Below are 18236 nucleotides of genomic sequence, written 5' to 3'. Positions count from 1 at the left end.
TCCACCCCAAAGTTTAATGTTCCAAATCAAATGAAAACCAACTGCCTTCACACTGCTATGCTATTGCAAAATAATATTTAACTTTAACTTATCAATATTTCAAATGTATTGTCTTGCTATTCACTATATTGATAAAGAAACCCAAAATTACTAGATCACATTTGTTTCATTTTAACATTTTGCAGACTGTATTTCAATATAACAGGTTTCCTTTATAACTCTTTATTTTATATATTTTAAAATATTATTCTGACTAGGGATTCCAAAGACTTTAGCAAAGGGCCCAAGTGCTCCATGACAGGAAAAGGTTCATGAGGTCTCTACCCTATGTACCTATTATCATCTAGTTCCTCCCAGATATGGTTTCTTTAAATAAGCCAACCTATTTCATCATGCTATGGGCTACTGAGGGAAGAGTCACATGTTTATACTTGAGCCAGAGTATTTATTAAGTGGACAGAAATATGGCCTGACTCCTCACTGGCCACCACGGTATGAGACATCCCCCAGGAGAAAGTGCATCTGGAAGAAGAGAGAATAGCAGAGGCTATCTGGTTTCTTGCCATAGCCCCACAGAGAGATTCTCTTGCACAGAAACTTAAAAGTTTCCTTTTTTTCATGAAGAGATGGACAATTTTCACTTTGTACCTCGACTCTCACAGTGGCTTCACAGGGCAGGTTTTCCTAGCAGGATTCTGTAGCTCTTCACTCATTACATACTATCAAGCCTCCAGGAAGGCTGCTGCTGCTGCTGCTGCTAAGTCACTTCAGTCGTGTCCGACTCTGTGTGACCCCATAGACGGAAGCCCACCGGGCTCCCCCTTCCCTGGGATTCTCCAGGCAAGAACACTGGAGTGGGTTGCCAAGGCTAAACAATTGCAATTCTTTTTACTCCAGAGCTGCTCTGCCTCCAGACTCCTCAAAGAAGAGCTCCAGGCAGCAGGCAACACTAATGGTGAGCCCTGGCACACTGGTAAAACTTTTTCACCAACCCAGCTCTGCGCTTTTCTTCCCTTCCCTCCAGAAGGAAATATAGTCGTGCCCTGCTAACTCTCTGAGGTGCTGCCTTTGCTAATATATAAGGCTTGCTAATGGGCTGATCTTATTATTTCCTTCCAGGTAATAATATCTCTCTTTAGAGTGTAGAGAGTGTTTTCATGTGGAGGAATGATCTGAAAGCCAGAAGTTTCAGTGAGTCAAGTGAACAGGAAGGCAGCTAATATGACAAAAAGAGAACAGTTTTTGGTATAATAAAAGTGAAGTGAAGTGAAAGTCGCTCAGTCATGTCCAACTCTTTGTGACCCCATGGACTGTAGCCTGGCAGACTCTTCTGTCCATGGAATTCTCCAGGCCAGAATACTGGAGTGGGTTGTCACTTCCTTTTCCAGGGGCTCTTCCCAACCCAGGGATAGAACCCACGTCTCCCGCATTGCTACCATCTGAGCCACCAGGGAAGACTAGTCACTCAGTAAATGTTAGTTCCATTTAGTTAGCTGTTTGTGTGTGAGTGCTTCCTGATTACCTAGCTCTGTGACAAAATGTAAGTTTAAGATATGGACGTTTTCTTTGTATGTGTGTGTGCATAGTCGTGTCTGACTCTTTGCAACTCCATGGATTAGCCCACCAGGCTCCTCTGTCCATGGAATTTTCCAGGCAAGAATACTGGAGCAGGTTGCCATTTTTTACTCTAGGGGATCTTCCCGACTCAGGGATCGAACCCATGTCCCTTAAGTCTCCTGCATTGGCAGGCGGATTCTTTACCATTGCACCACCTGGGAAGCCCCATTTCTTTAAGAAGGATTTATTTATATTGTTGAGATGTTAGAGGACAATCTTTTCTGTTCCCCAGTGATTACTGTGTGGCAGGCAGCAACGTGGGCAATACAAGCAACTTAAAATTTGGAAGGAAAAAACAGCCGGCTGTCTGTTGTGTTGTCTATACAATCTCAGGCCAGCAGCTGAGTTTTTTCACTGAACTCTTTTGAGTATTAGAAGGCAGACTAAATTCTTTACTTGCTGCCCAGCAACTTGAGGATGGAAAACACATCGTTTGATTAATTAAAAGCAAAAGGTTGGATCTTACTTACCTTTCCATTCTTTAATTAACGAAGCCCACAGGCCACATGAGGAAGTAATAACACTCATTATGTTGTGATGAAGGACTGTGATGATGAGTTAAGTCAGACGGGACTCCAGGCATGATTTCCTTCAAGGCTTCCCCAAGATGTTGCCCCAAACATAGACAGATCCTTACTTGTTGAAGAATTCCATCTCACCAGTCCAAACATGTGCTTCTTCAGAAAGTGCAGTTCCTATTGCAAGGGAAAGAAGAGCCCTTGAAACAAAGGGTTATATCTTAATTAAGCCTAGGCATCCTTTCTGGAATTTCCTTTATTGAAAGAACACCTCCTTTGATTTGTATCTGTTTGTGTTAGTCTTTGGAACAAAAAAAAAAAAAAAAAAGATTGATCCCTTCCAGGCAGAACTGCCCCCATTTGAATGATCAAAAGCCATCAACTGACTTACAAACCAACAAATTATTTTCTTATTGTCCTTGAAATCTCCCAGGAAGCACGGGGAACTTTTGAAGATAGTCTTCTTTCCCCAGGCTTTGTTCACCATCCTTCATGCCTGTGGGTGGTCTCAAGAATTTGAGGAAATGACAAGCACTCATCCTGTGCAGGTGGAAACCCACACCCCACCATCCCACTTCCTCCAGAGTCCTTGGCTCCAGTGATCAGAGTGTGAGAGCTTCTCTTGCTGTGTCACCAAGGCACTGCTGAAATTTTTAGTTAAGTGACTTCTCACCCACAGGGAAAGTGAGCTTTACACTAATACCTGCTGCTCATTCAACTACAGCAACATCAGTTAAGATGCTGTCTCCACACAAATGTGAAAGAGGAATGAAATAGCGCACTCACTTTCTTAAGTCCACTCTCTGATGGGAATAAGGAATAACCCAGTAGCATTGTTATTATGAGACACTGAGTGTCAACATTTTTGCCTTCATTTCCCCTTATTTTTTTTAGGCTAAGTTCAGCGTCTCCATTATCTTTAAGAATCAGAGAAGGTGGTGGCTTTCCAACTGGATTTTTTTTTTCCCAGAAAGGAAATAAAGGCCTGTGATAAGACTCTTTTTATTTAATGATTTCATGATATGCCCCATATTGAGCAGCAGTTGGGTTTTCTAGAAGTCCAACAAATATGCTTTTTAAGTGACTCTCTAATGGAATACCTATAAAAATCCTTGCTTCTTCACATGAACATTCATTCGCTAAGTTTGACAGTATAATAGAAGTCACCATTTTAAGTTAAATGAATTCTAAATTGTTACTTACATTTTCTTTTTTTTTTTTTAATGATGTGAAGGAATCTTTGCTGGAAATTTAGAAAATTTTTGTGGTTGACTTTGCATGCCACGTTTCAGCAAGTTGTAAATTTTATGGCTCTGGAAATACAACGTTAGCAGTGGAAATGCTGACCCCTCGCTGATTATAGTGGCACAAATAGCAATGCTATAATCTCTGTCATTGAAAAAAATCTCATAATGCTAGAACCTTGAACATGATCTGAATTGTAGAATATTTTAAAACTAACTGAAGAAAAAACCCCACAACTCTGTGGAGTTAATGCCTGTCTTTACCATGTTGGTTTAGCTATAGGTATGGAAGTCCTCCAAACATATTCTCTCCTTCTTATAGATCTGGACATAGTTGGCTAGGTTGTGAGTAGCCCCATTTCCAGTAATAGGTAGGTGGGATCCGAAACCTGAAATCTCTCATGAAATCTGAATAAGTGTTGTGATTAACATGAACCTGGGCTGACACCACCCTGGTACAAACTACCATTAACTCTTACATGGCTTATTGATACTAGTGAAGCAAAATCCAGCCTCTGAGAGCAAATTAAATCTCAGAGACAAAAAGTTTAGGGTGAAGTAGAAAGAATAGCTTTATTGCTTTGCTTGGAAAAGAGGGCCGCCGCAGGCTAATGTGCTCAAAGCCATGTGTCCTAACTTGGAGAGGGTGGTAAGAAGCTTTTACAGTAATAGTTAAAGGAGGGAGTGATCAGTTTGTGGATATTCTTCTGTTTGGTTGATGGTGAGGTAAGTAGGAGTCAGCATCATCAACCTTCAGGTTCTAACCAGTCTTGGGTCTATGAGTTCGTGGGTAGCATACTATTGTTAACTGTTAGCTTCTATTTGGAGGGGGTTTCAGTATCTGCAAAACAGCTCAAAGATGTCATTGTGTGTAATGGTGGGGAGCCAGGACCCTGCCCCAAGGCTGCACTGTTGTTTCCCTTGACTGTTTCTCCCTGGTCTCACATCCTCTCCTTTCCCTAATTAACAACTGCTTAAATCTGCCCCCTTGAAACTCATAGATGGTTAGGGAGGTTAAGTGAAGGCCATTTCCTGTAATTAAAGAAATGGCAAACATAGAAACGCTTTGGGCCCAGGAGCCCTATAGGACCCTACTCCGTATCATTACCTTTATCTGGTCTTCCCAAATTCTCCTCCAACACTCCTATCATCCATTCTTACGAAGCCTCCAATTTAGCAATTTGATTATATCTTTGAATCGTGTTAGTTTGCATCCTCTGAGAAGCATATGTCAAAACAGGATTAAATGTATCTGTTTATTAATTGGGGGAAAAAGAGAGAGAGCTGAACAAGATGGAGACACTTGCCAGACAGAGATACAGGCCTGATACCTCTGGAGGACAAAGGTGGGAAGAGTGTCAGACTGCAGTGCAGTTCTAAGACAATGTCTCTATGCCTGATGAGGAGTCTGTGAGTCAAAATTGCCATATGTCATGTCTTGTGAGTCTTCATTAGTATCCTCATGTCAACAGAAACCATCTGGTAGCTTAGATGGTAAAGAATCTGCCTGCAATTCAGGAGACCAGGGTTTGATCCCTGGGCTGGGAAGATCCCCTGGAAAAGGGAATGGCAAACCATTCCAGTATTCTTGCCAGGAAAATTCCATGGACAGAGGAGCCTGGCGAGCTACAGTCTATGGGGTCTCAAAAAGTCAGACACAATTGAGCAACTAACACACATACATCTTGTGAGTCTGCATTAGTATCCCTGTATCAGCAGAAAATAATAAGTTGATTTAAGAAAGAAATGGAAAATTTTATTCAAGCTAAATTGAGGATTATAACCTGGGAATAGCATCTCAGAAAGCTCCAAGAACTGTTCTGCCTATTGGAAGTCAAGGTAGAGCTATATAAGTTTTTGGACTGTATGCTGCTGCTGCTGCTAAGTCACTTCAGTCGTGTCCGACTCTGTGTGACCCCATAGACGGAAGCCCACCAGGCTCCCCCGTCCCTGGGATTCTCCAGGCAAGAACACTGGAGTAGGTTGCCATTTTGGACTGTATAGGAATCAGGTATTATTGTATGTATTATTGGCAATGTACACAATGAAGATCTAAGCATCATTGTCGCCCGTTACAAGATTAAGAAGGAATGTTATCTTTGAAAGAGTTGCTTACTGTGAAATAGGGACTTTATTTCTGAGTACATGTGCTGTGCTCTGTCATTGGCTGACAGCAATTGTGCAAGTGTGGGCTCATGAACATGGTAATAGATTCAGAGCACAGAACTTGGGGGCCACCAGAGGCAGCCACCATGAGTGTGTTATGAAGACCTCTAGCCTCTTCCTAATATCATCCTCACAGCTCTATCAAAGAAACTATCTTAATAAACAATGTTTGTTCTGCAAATCGAGCTAGGCCTTTTCGAAATTATATTGTCACCACTAAGTATTGGGTTGCCCAAAAAGTTCACTGGGGTTTTTCTGTAACAGCTTATGGAAAAACCTGAAAGAACATTTTGGCCAACCCAATACTTCCAAAGAGAAATTCTGAACTATCTTTTGTGTTTTCTTCTTTGTGATGGTTAATTTTATATGTCAACTTGACAGAGCCACAGGGTGCCCAAATAAATTTGTTGTTTAGTTGTTAAGTCATGTCCAACTCTTTTGCGACTCCATGGACTGTAGTCCGCCAGGCTCCTCTGTCCATGGGATTTCCTAGCAAGAATACTGGAATGGGTTGCCATTTCTTTCTCCAGTGGATCTTCTGACCTAGGGATCAAACCCGCATCTCCTGCATTGGCAGGTAGATTCTTTACCACTGAGACACCCGGGAAGCCTGCCCAGATAGATAGTTAAACATTATTTCTGGGTGTCTCCGATGAGATTAGCATTTGAATCTGTAAACTGAGTAGTGTAACAGCAGACTGCCCTCCTTGATGTGAGCGGGCCTTGTCGAATGAAGGCAGTGAGGGCCTAAAGAAAACAAAAAGGCTGAATAAGAGATAATTGGCCCTCTCTGCTTGACTGCTGACCTGGGGTATCAGTCTTCTGCCCTCAGACTAGGACTTCTACTATTGGAGCTCCTGGTTCTCAGGCCTTTAGACTCAGACCAGAACCACACACTGGTTTCTTGGTTCTCCAGCTTGCAGATTACAGTTTGGCAGATTTGGGGACTTCTCAGCATCCTTCATTTTGTAAGCCATTTCCTTATAATAAATATTTCCCTTTCCATGTCTCTCTCTATAAATATATCCCCTATTGGTTTTGTTTCTCTGGAGAAGGCTGACTAAGATGCCTTGTAAAACCAATGCTTTTCTATGGATTTCCCTGGTGGTCCAGTGGTTAAGACTTCATCTTCCATCCCTGGTCTGGGAGCTAAGATTCCATGTGCCTCATGTCAACCCCCCCACCCAAAAAAAAACCCGTAAAACAGAAACAACATTGTAACAAATCCAATAAAGACTTCTAAAAAAATAGTCCACATCAAAAGAAATCTTTGAAACTAGAGTGCTTCTATTTTTTCTTCAGATAAAGCTTAGCATTCTTTTAAAAACCTTGGAAGAATTCATTTCTCTACCTGTATTCTTACCTGGGAAATCCCATGGACAGAGGAGCCTGGCAGGCTACAGTCCATGGGGTCACAAAAGAGTCAGACATGACTTAGCAACTAAACAACAACCATAAATTTTCATATCATTTCTATAAAGCATGGAGAGATCTGAACACTTTTTGAGTTGATGAGGATTAATTGGTTAAGATTTTTGATCATAAGTAATAGAAGCCAATTCTTGTTAACCTAAAAGAGGGGAAAAAGGACTGAAACGATATGGGGTGACTCACACCATCAGATGGCTTCTTGACATCAAACAACTGTTGAATTTTACACTAGGTGGGAGAAACTGTATTCTCCAGTGTCATGATAGTGTTTTGAGTCCATAGCAATGAAATCTTTTCCTTGGGTTACCTGTTAAATCCCTATCTGGCTAAACATTAAGCCTGGAAAATCATCAATTACAAATGAGAAGGGGCTTGAGTAAGACATAAAAATAAATAGAAAAGGAGCAGTTGGACAGGCATGAGGCAAAGCTCTCCAGAGCTCAGGATGCTGGCTTCTATGTAGTAGCCAACTCTGGTCTGTAAAATCCAGTAATCAGTTGTATGAGACTTGGAGGAAATGCTAGGCCAAGGATTCATCAATGCCATGTGTATATTGCCACGCAACAATCAACGGTTTAGGAACTGTGTGAGGCTGTTTTCTGGCTGGACTGATTTATGGATTTTAAAATGCTTTTTGTTCAAGCAGGAATATTCAAGGGGCAAAGGTCCATCTTTTTGATTTCCCCTTGTGATGATGGACTCAGAGAGGCTATGAAGTTGGTGGATTTGGTAGATTCGACTTTTACCCTTTTTACTTTTCCAACAGCTACACTCAAGATAAAGCACTCCGCAATCTGAGCAATAGAACCGGGGAGACACAAACTTTCTCTGGCAGGAACAACTTCTAGGATTTTTCAAAGTTGCCAAAGATCATGGGAAGAAGGGAACATGAGAGAGTAGTGGAACTATCCAAGCATATTTTGAAAGAGTCACAAAATTCAGCATGAAAGGAAATAAATATTAGAGATGACAATGAAGGAGAAAATGAATTCCAGAATCCCTGTACTACTCATTGAATTGAAACTGGTCTGCTGTCTTAAAGTTAATGAATAGAGGGTGATCTAGAAAGTCAGGCCATTTTATGATTTTAGATCTGCTACCTATAGAAATTATTATAGAATTTGAGTTTGAATTGTATTATATGCTATTTCTCTCCATAAAGTTAGCTGCTGCTACTGTGATAGGGAACAGGGAACAAGGAGGTAAGCATAAAACTGTGGCTTCTTTAGAACTGTTTTGTTTATTGGAACATGTTGATGGAAGGCACATTAGAGACTTTTTAGCCTACTAGTCCTATGATTGAGGTTCGGAGAGAATAAATGACTTGTCTGAAGTCACACAGTTAAAGATGAATGAAGCAGGACTTTTGTTTTTTTTTTTTTTGAACAGAGGAAAATTTATGCGTTGAACCTGGACTGGTCACTTATGATAATATACATGCTACAATTCCATTCTCTCCAATCATTCCACCTTCACCCTCTCCCACAGAGTCCCAAAGACTGTTCTAAATGCCTATGTCTCTTTTGCAGTCTCTTATACAGGGTTCAGGTTACCATTTTTCTAAATTCCATATATATGCGTTAATATACGGTATTGATGTTCTTCTTTCTGGCTTACTTCACTCTGTATAATTGGCTCCAATTTCATCCACCTCATTAAAACTGATTCAAATGCATTCTTTTTGATGGCTGAGAAATACTCCATTGTGTATATGTACCAAAGCTTTCTTATCCATTCATCTGCAGATGGACATCTAGGTTGCTTCCATGTCCTGGCTATTATAAACAGTGCTGCAATGAACATTGGAGTACATGTGTCTCTTTCAATTCTGGTTTCCTCGGTGTGTATGCCCAGGAGTGCGATCGCTGGATCATATGGCAGTTCTATTTCCAGTTTTCTGAGGAATCTCCACACTGTTCTCCATAGTGGCTGTACTAGTTTGCATTCCCACCAACAGTGTAAGAGGGTTCCCTTCTCTGCACACCCTCTCCAGCACTTATTGCATGTAGACTTTTGGATAGCAGCCATTCTGACTGGTGTGAAATGGTATCTCATTGTGGTTTTGATTTGCATTTCTCTGATGATGAGGGATGTTGAGCATTTTTTCATGTGTTTATTAGCCATCTTTATGTCTTCTTTGGAGAAATGTCTGTTTAGTTCTTTGGCCCATTTTTTGATTGGGTCACTTAGTTTTCTGGGATTAAGCTGCAGGAGCTGCTTGTATAATTTGGAGATTAATCCTTTATCAGTTGCTTCATTTGCTATTATTGTCTCCCATTCTGAAGGTTGTCTTCTCACCTTGCTTAGAGTTTCCTTTGCTGTGCAGAAGCAAGCAGGACTTTTGGATTCTGTGCAGGCTGTAGGAAGCTGGAAAGAAAATTGTTCTCACTCTGCTGCTGCTGTTGCTGCTCAGTCTAACAACCACAAAAAAAATTGCCACTATGCAAATTCATAATTTTCTCGAACCTATCAGAGTATTCAGAGCTATGGGACAATTTCAAATGGTCTTGCTTAGATTAACAATGATCTGAATGTTGATTTTTAGTAATATTTGACACAGTGGCTACTTCTTTTCCATGATGAACTTTCTTCACTTGGTTTCAAGGGCCCAACACGCTCTTTATTTCCTTTGTTCACTGGCTGCTGCTTCTCAATTTCCTTTAGAGGTCCCTACTTCTCTTCTAACCCATAATGTTGGAGTCATATAGGACTCACCCTCGGTTTCTTCTCCCTTCTATAGTCACTCCGTTGGTGAGTTCATCCAGTCTCATGGCTTTAAATACCGCTTCTGTTCTGGTGACTCTCATATTTATATCTTCAACTCAGCTTCCTTCTTGAACTCCAGACTTACATATTCATTGACTTATTGGCATATCTTCCTAAATGTCTAGTAAGCATCTCAAACTTTATATGCCTCAACTTCAACTCTAATGTCTCTGCCCACAAGACTGCTCCTCTTGGAGCCCTCCAATGTCAGTTGTAGCAGTTCCATTCTCCCAATTTCTCAGGCTGAAAACCTTGGCGTCATCCCTGATGTCACCCTTTCTCTCACATTCCACATGCTAATCATCAGGAAATCCAGCTGACTACCTTGGAAATGTATCCTGAATCTGACTCTTCTCACCTCTACTGCTATCACTCAACCCGGTCACCCCCAATTTCCACTTGAATTATTGAATTATCCTCCTAATCAGTCTCCTTGTTTCTAGTCTTGTCCTCATTCCACTTTAGCCTGTTTCAAACAGCTACCAAAGTGGACTTTAAAGCATAAATCAAATTATGCCACTTGTCTGTTCAAAACTATCCGGGACTCCCCATATTTAGAGTAAAAGCCTGGTATGGGCTGAATCATATGCCCCAAATTCATATGTTGAAGTTCCAACCCCCAGCACCCCAGAGTGTGTCTGTATTTGGAGATAGAATCTTTTAAAAGGTAATTAAAGTAAAATAAGATGGTATGGGTGGGCCCTGATCCAACATGATTAGTGAGTGCCCTTATAAGAAGAGGAGATGAGGACACTGATAACACGTAGGCCAAAGGATAATCACAAGAACACACAGCAATGAGACAGCCATCTGCAAGTCAAGAAGAAAAGCCTCAGAAGAAGCCAACCCTATCAACACCTCGATGTCAGATTTTCTACCTCTAGAACTATGAGTTTCTGTTGTTTAAGCCACCTGCTGTGGTACTTTGGTATGACAGTCCTCGAAAACTAATACAACATTCAGATCCTTTCAATGGCCCATGAGGACCTGCATGATTTGGTTCCCAGTTCCATGTCTCACCTCGCTTCCTCCTCTCCCCCTCTTCCATGCTTCTCCAGCCACACTGGTTTTGAGCAAGCCAGGTATGTTCTTGCTTTAGGATTTTGCTCAAAACTGTTCCTGCCCGGACTACTGTTCCCCCAAGTATAATGGGCTCATATACTCTCCTGTCTCTAGTCTTTGCTCAAATGTGACTTTCTTAATAAAACCTACCCTGAAGACTCTGCTTAAAACTTCAGTATTTCCCCTCTTCCTTCCCTAGTAATTACAATCCATGTTCTCTGTTCTGTTACCTTCTGCTGCTGCTGCTGCTGCTAAGTCACTTCAGTTGTGTCCGACTCTGTGTGACCCCATAGACGTAAGCCCACCAGGCTCCCCCATCCCTGGGATTCTCAGGCAAGAACACTGGAGTGGGTTGCCATTTCCTTCTCTAATGTGTGAAAGTGAAAAGTGAAAGTGAAGTCGCTCAGTCATGTCCGACCCTTAGCGACCCCATGGGCTACAGCCTACCAGGCTCCTCCATCCATGGGATTTTCTAGGCAATAGTACTGGAGTGTCTTGCCATTGCCTTCTCCGGTTACCTTCTAACATGATATAATTTACTTGCTTGTTATGTTTGATATTGTGCCGGAAGTGTCTATTGCTCCTCCATATCCACTCTTCTCCATTCTCCATCCTGCTCTGTGTCCTAAGAAGGTGACATCTATGGGTGGTATCAACAATCTTCCTTGCTCTCTGGCTGCTAGTTGAGTTCAACCATCAGAGGCTCAGTCAAAAAACTGGATGTGGGGAAAAGAGTTCAGGCTGTGTATTTCCCCTAGTTTCTCTGTCAAAGGAGACTAGACTGGTCAGCAGTGTCCCCTTGCTGTTGGGGAAGCAAGGAGTTGAGGGATTGGCAGACTTTCAGGGACTCTGGTGGGCTGACTTCATCTGTGGAGCCTGTTAGTCACAAGAGTGTCATTAATTAGTTTACTCTCAGAGGTGTGTTTACTGAGTGAGTCTGAGCTTGCTCAGCTGACTTTCAGAATGAAGGCCTGACAATAGTTGCCTTGCAAAACCATGTTTGCTGAAGTGTGTTTTTGTTGATTGTTTGAACTAGTTTAAAAGTGGTTCTGATGATTACTTATTACCATGGCTATTACTTTCTCTAACTGAGTGGCAGGTTCTGGATTTTCATCTCTCTGCCATGCTGTGCTTTGTTCTTTTCAAGCCTCCAGTAATAGCTTCCTCCTGTTGCTAACCTCAAGGTGCTTTATTAGGAAAGAGTCATTGAACTATGCATATGCACTCCATTTGAGTGTATAGTCTATTTACTGAAGGATCCTAATACACTGCTTGTTTGTTTATCCTTCTACCTCTGCTAGAAAGTACACTCCATGGGGACAGGGACTTTTCCTCCTAGTTTTGCATCTAAGTGCCTGGAGCAGTGTCTGGCATATAATGGTGCTCAATACATATTTGTTGTTTACTTGATAGACTGATCCTAGAGTTCGTATCAGATATTAATTGATACCTCTCAATCCATACTCTACATCTCTCAATCACTTTTTAATATTTATTTCTCTTTTTGTTCTCTTTATAAATATCTCAGTACTATTTCCTGATTTATATTTCTCTCTTCATCCTGTCCTGTCCAGAATTTATGTCATCTAATGAATGTTTTCGTTCAATGACTATATATTTAATTTTATTTCTAATGGTTCATTTTCTAATCCATCTGTCCCGATTTCATTTCTGGCTGTTTTTGCTTCACAATTCTTTGTTCTTTTTATAGCTACTATGTGAAGAAAGCTGATCGCCGAAGAATCGATGCTTTTGAACTGTGGTGCTGGAGAAGACTCTTGAGAGTCCCTTATACTGCAAGGAGATCCAACCAGTCCATTCTAAAGGAGATCAATCCTGGATGTTCATTGGAGGGACTGATGCTAAAGCTGAAACTCCAATACTTTGGCCACCTCATGAGACGAGTTGACTCACTGGAAAAGACTCTGATGCTGGGAAAGGTTGGGGGCGGGAGGAGAAGGGGACGACGGAGAATGAGATGGCTGGATGGCATCACCGACTCTGTGGACATGAGTTTGAGTGTACTCCAGGAGTTGGTGATGGACAGGGAGGCCTGGCGTGCTGTGATTCATGGGGTCGCGGAGAGTCGGACACGACTGAGCGACTGAACTGAACTGAACTGAACTGATGGCATCTTTCTTCTGTCTTAGGCCCATAGACATACTTACATTAAAGTTGTTTTTAGTTCAATATTATTTTGCTTGGGTTGATAGTTTTTTTCTCTTGGTTGTAGATTTTATCGACTATTTTTCTTAGTTTTCCTCATTTGTTTTTGAACTTTGGTATATAGGCTCATCTTGAATTGGAATTTTCTTTATATTCTTTGGTTTTGCTCTTTCTCTCTCTGGGCTCACCTTACCTTAAGTAGGTAGTCATCTTGTGGTTGACTCCATTCAATACTCAAGGGATTTAATAGAGAACCAGGTTGTACTTTGGACTCCAGACCTATGGTGATATTAAAGAGAGAAGCATGTGGACAAGTTGGTCCTGGATTGGGGATTATAGCTGCATTCTCCTACAATAGTAGATAAGTGGGCATAATTAAGGCACAGTTTTAGGATGTGGTTAACTGAAGTATTTTCAGCCTTTTTAAGGGCAGAAAACCATACTCCAGTCCCTGGATTTAAACAGTGATTTGGCTTGGGTCCCAGACTATCTACAGCTTTACCACACTTTCTGGTTTGTATTTCTATTCTGTCTGTGGTTTACAAAATGATAATATTCTATTTGAAGGAGGTTAGGCTGTTTCTATTTTTTTAAAAAATATTTTGTCTACCAATGCTGTGTGATTAAACTAGGGACAGTACTTTGAAGCATAGATTTCTAATACATCTTTATTAGGAGTCAAATAGGCTCCCATAACAATTTCTAATGAATACATGATATTTCATTGGGGCAACTGCAGATTAAGCTTTGCAGACTAGATACATACATTTACTTCTACTTCTTCAAGTCTCACAAAATGACAGTTATGGTCCTATTTAAGAATGCCTGTGCCCAGCCCTCCTATTCCACTTCTCTGCTTTGTCTTTCTCTAAAGGGTTTATATATAACCTTTGAACAAACTATAAAATTACTATATATTTTATTTATTATCTATCTCCTTCCACTAGAATATAAACCCCACAAGGGGAGGTCAGAGATTTCGGCTATCTGATTCATATCTGTATCCTCAGCACATTGGATAGTGCCTGATATCCTGGTAGGTCCATAAATGTTGGTTGTATAAATGGATGAAAAAGGGAATTAAAAAAGCATAAGTCACAATGATGAGAATGAGAGCAGAAACAACTAATGGCCATAAAATCAACATCTTGGATACTGAAAAACTGATCCATCAGAGATACTGATACATTGATTGCAAAAATAACTAGTTCTTCTTTACTCCCTTTATCTATGCTCATTGCAGTGTGACTTTACACATCCTTCCATGAAGAAATGAAATCTATTTCCCTGTTTCTTAAATGTGAACTGGCTTTGTCATTTGCTTTGATCAATAGAAAGGGACAGAGTGGAATTTTACCAGTTTCAGCCTAGACTTCAAAGGTGAAAGTGAAAGTCACTCAGTCATGTCCGACTCTTTGCAACCCCATGGACTATATAGTCCGTGGAATTCTCTAGGCCAGAATACTGGAGTGGGTAGCCTTTCCCTTCTCCAGGGGATCTTCCCAACCCAGGGATCGAACCCAGGTCTCCTGAATTGCAGGCAGATTCTTTACCAGCTGAGCCAAAAGGGAAGCACAGACTTCAAAAGGCCTGTCTATTTTTGCTCTGAATCTAGGAATCCCTGCTTCTGCCATAAACAATTTTGGGCTAATCTGATGGAATATGTAGCCTAGAACTGAGTCAACCCAGTCATCTTCATCAAGATGAAGAATATGTCAGTGAATTTAGCCAAGACTGGCAAAACTGCCTTCCAGACTTGCACCTGACTGCAGATGTCTTAGAAAGTCCTGAAAGCAAAAATACAGCGTTGTTTCATAGACTCACAAGTAATCATAAATGATTCTTGTGTTAAGCAATGAATTTTGGGGGGTAGTTTTTAACATAACAATAGCTAACTGATACAATAACTCATTTAGCAAACCAGAAAAGGCTGAAAACTAAGCCCACAGTGAGGAAGTCAACTGGTTCCTCTTGCCAGCTTTCCCTGTAGAATCAGAGCTATCGTGTTCCATTTCAATGTAGAGAAGATGGTTCAAAGTCCATATCTATTTTATTTTTTATTTTAAAAATTTATTTTTTTATTGAAGAAAAATTGTTTTACAGGATTTTGTTGTTTTCTGTCAAACATCAACATGAATCAGCCATAGGTATACATATATCCCCTCCCTTTTGAACCTCCCTCCCATCTCCCTTCCCATCCCACCCCTCTAGGTTGATACCGAGCCCTTGATTGAATTTCCTGAGCCATACAGCAAATTCCTGTTGGTTACCTATTTTACATATGGTAGTGTAAGTTTACATGTTAGAACCCTAGATCTTTTTTCCCAAACAAATATTCCTTTTGCATTTTGGCATAAGTTGAAAAGTTTACTTTCTGGAGATGTCTTTGGACTCAGACATACCAGGCACATTGGGCACCAGGGGTAGTGAAGGAATCATTCTGAAAACAAGAAACAATTAAAAGTCATCAGGGATCATGGTACAAATCTGAGCTCCCAATTTTTTTCCCAGGACAATAGCAGACAAGCTTAAACCTCTACATGGGATACTTGAGGGAAATTTGATCTGTCCATGGAAAAGAATTTATACACGTGACCAGGTGCCACCCAATGACCCTTCAACAAAATCTACCAGTCAACAAGCTCTGGCTCTCTACCTGGAGGGTTTCTAATCAGTGCTTAAATATGAAGTTTTAGTCAAGAATCATTGGTTATGTGAGGAAAGTCTTGTGTGTGAAAGCCAGAGTCCAAAACAAATAAACAGAAAAAGTGAATATGGACAAGATGGAGACACTGAAGGAAGCAGAATAAAACTTAAAAAAAAAAAAAATTTATGTCTAAGAGAGATGAGAAGATATTGTACCCTCAAAACAAGACAGACAGTACTTAAAAAGAAATAATCAGATAATAAGAACAAGCTTTTAGAAATAAAATACTGACAGAAGAAATAAAAAATTTAATAGGAGAGTTGGAAGGTAAAGTTGAGGAAATATTCCCAAAAGCAAAACAAACAGACAAAGAGATGAGGTCATGAGGAAAAAAAGGGTGTTTAGAAGAGAAATCCAGGAGGCTTAAAATAGCATTCCATAGGATCAAAATTTATTTACTCAGCATTTTTATGGCTTAATATTAAAACTGTTTTCGATTTTTGCAATTATTGGCAGTTCTTTCAGTGAATGCCTTTGAAGCTAAATTTTGATCTGTGCCATGATTATTTCCTTGGGATAAAATTACAGAATGAAATTACCAGATTAAAATATATAAACATGTTAAAGGCTTTTGATACGTGTTGCCAGACAGAAAGATTGTTTCAATTTATAATACCAGGATATGAGAACAGTTGTTTGTGACTCTTTCTTAAATTCAATCATCTTTGTCTCAATCTATCTGGTAATGGGTTCCCACTGTATCAACAATAGGTATGGGAATTGGCAGTTACAATTTACTTTTATTTCCCAACAGGATTAAACAAATTATCATTGGCTAAAATCCTGGCTTGTCTGGGTACATTCTGCTTTGTGCTATAAATCAAAAACCCAGCGAAATCCAGTATTGCTTACAAAAAAGCTCTGTGATACCGAGCTTGCTTACTTTCACCATTGCTGTTTCAGTGTTTGTCTATCTTTATATTTCTCTATAAGCTACATATTTTGGACTGCTTATCAGGTTTATGGACTTCTTATTGGTTCATATAAAAGACAGAGCTCCTAGTTTAGAACAAGAAGACTAGGTCAGGCAAAAGGAGAAGGTGACACAGGGGAAGGAAAGACATTCTCTGCATTTCCAAGTATTTAGGTTTTTTAGTAGCTTTACCAGTGAAACTGACTGGAAAAAAGAAACTGATTAGACATGAAACTTGTAGCTTACCAACTGATATCTGGTCTCTGAGAAATCACCCAACCAGAAACTTTTAACTCAGTAAATTTAATAAAAGGCAGACCTGAAAGGGCCAATACTGATGGTCTGTCCAGATGAGAAAATTGGAGTGCCCCCTTCCCCTTAGAAATAAAGAGACTTTTGTTAGTGGATTCACAGATGCAGGGAATAGTTGCTATACCAGTTCCACATTGGTTCCCATGTTTGAGCCAAAACTAATTTCCATGACGCTAGGTTTTTCCAGATAATTTTCCAGGAAAGAGAGATAGGATATAGGTTACATAAGATGCCGTACTCAGTTGCTCAGTAGATAAACCTGAACATAAATCCCTGTTACTGTTAGACCAGATTGTGACTTTAAGGCATCCAAAAGAACTAAAAACCCCACAAAAAAATCACACACACACACACACACACTCACTCACCAAAAACCAACCAAACAAAAGACATCACTAACATGGCCAGACTATTTTCCTTGCTCCTGAACATACCACTCACTTTAGTTTTTGAGCTTTTAAGACACACTGTCTCTCCTAAGCATCCTTCTTTCTGTTTATTTCAATCCAGCTTCCATTTCCACCACTCTGCCACAGTGCTCTCATCAAGATCATTATAGATTTCCATATTGCCAAATGCTGCATATTCTTTTCTCAACTTCTTGTTGAGAAATGAATGAATAGGCTACTTTAAAATTTTTGTTTATTTATTTTTAACTGGAGGGTAGTTGCTTTACAGTGTTGTGTTGGTTTCTGCTGTACAACAAACTGAATCAGCCATATGTATACATATATCCTCTCCTTCTTGGACCTCCTTCCCACCCCCAACCGCCCCCATCCCACCTGTGTTCATCACCACAAAGCACTGAACCAGTCTCCCTGTACTATACAGCAGGTTCCCATCAGCTATTTATTTTACATACAGTAGTGTACATATGTCAGTCTCAATCTCCCAACTCATCCCACAATCCTCTCCTGCCACCACTGTGTCCACATGTCCATTCTCTAGATCTAGAGTCTGTCATCCAGAGTGAAGTAAGTCAGAAAGAAAACAAACAAATACCATATATTAACACATATATATGGAATCTAGAAAAATTATACAGATGGATCTATTTGCAAGGCAGGAATAGAGACAAACAGGCTGTTTTTCATTCATTTTTCTTTACTGTTACCTGTCTTTTAAGATAATATTAATTGTGCATACTGATGAATCTCTTAATTCAAATTTGTGAGATGTAGTTCTGACAAATAAGCGACAACATTTTGTCCACCAAATCTCAGTAATTTAGATGAACCCTTTTCCCTCCTTTCTCTCTTCCTCCCTTCCCTCCTTCTTTCTTTCCTTCCACTTCCTTCCTACCTCCCTCTTTTCCTTCCTCAGTTCTTTACTTT

The sequence above is a fragment of the Moschus berezovskii genome, chromosome 6, assembly GCF_049115385.1.
Source record: "Moschus berezovskii isolate FMDL1 chromosome 6, NW_MosBer_1.0, whole genome shotgun sequence".
Classification (NCBI taxonomy): Eukaryota; Metazoa; Chordata; class Mammalia; order Artiodactyla; family Moschidae; genus Moschus; species Moschus berezovskii.
Note: the sequence above shows the minus strand (reverse complement) of the source record.